The sequence below is a fragment of the Fukomys damarensis genome, unplaced genomic scaffold (assembly GCF_012274545.1).
Source record: "Fukomys damarensis isolate Sample0158 unplaced genomic scaffold, DMR_v1.0_HiC HiC_scaffold_3, whole genome shotgun sequence".
In the NCBI taxonomy this organism is placed as follows: Eukaryota; Metazoa; Chordata; class Mammalia; order Rodentia; family Bathyergidae; genus Fukomys; species Fukomys damarensis.
The window spans coordinates 44,710,490-44,711,549 of record NW_022900915.1 but is presented as its reverse complement, the minus strand read 5'-3'; positions in this window follow the sequence as shown (position 1 = coordinate 44,711,549).

Below are 1,060 nucleotides of genomic sequence, written 5' to 3'. Positions count from 1 at the left end.
CCCCCTCTCCCCTCTTTTTTTTTTTTTTTTTTTTTTTTTTTTTTTTTTTTTTTTTTTTTTTTTTTTTTTTTGCGGGGAGTACTGGGAATTCAGCTGGGGACCATGTGCTTTCAAGGCAGGTGGCAGATGGCAGAACCACTGAGCGAAATCCCCGGGCCCCCTTCCCTTCTTTTTAACACCTAGAAAAAGGCGGTTTTAATGCTAACCCATGGGTACTCTTTTGCGGAGCAGATGTTTTGAAATTGTTACAGAGGAACTGGTGACACACCGTTGTGACTGCCACACGGAGATGTGCCAGGATTCTGTCGCCTGTGCCCCCTCACTGCATGGCGCGCAGGGCTGAGTCCTGGCGAGAGCTCGGCGCCTGTCCGAAGGGTGTCAGTGGAGGAGCAGAGTGCCTGCTTTGTGGCCTTCACCAGGAGCCTGGACCCCTGGAAGAGGCAGAGAGCTAGGAGTGTGCTGGGAAGGCAGCCTACGCAGACACTGGCTGCAGATCCGGGGTGCGGCGGAGCTGCTCTTTCTGTCACTGCCTGGGGGGCACCGCTGGGGCACGTGGCGAGGATCAGGGTCTTAGGCGACACCCCAGCGTCTGGCACAGAGCCGGGCACCTACCTGCGAGCTCCAGACCCTCCCGCCCCTGGCCCAGGTGCACGCAGGACCACCTGCTCCGCTGCAGAACCGGGCGCCTGGCAGAGCGCAGGAAGCCCGCGACTCACCCCATCAAACCCCAGGCTGGGGTCTCAGTTCCGAGTCCCGCAAGCAATGGAGGGCAGAGGAGAAGGGTTCAGGAGGTGCGGGTGCCTGCAGAGAAGGCCAGGAGGGGCGGTGTGAGGGCGCAGACTTCGTGCCTCCTGCAGCACCCAGCGCCCTGGGCCCTCGGACGGCTCTAGGAAGAGGGACTGGGCCTGGGGCGTGGTTCCCCGTACAGCTCCTGCTCTGGAGAGGAACGGGAGAGGGAGAGGGAGGCAAAACAAGTGCGTTTGGAACCATCACTCCCCAGCAGCCAAGGCACAGAAAGCCTGAGACGACAGCACCTGGGCCGGTGTGGGGGACCAGAGAG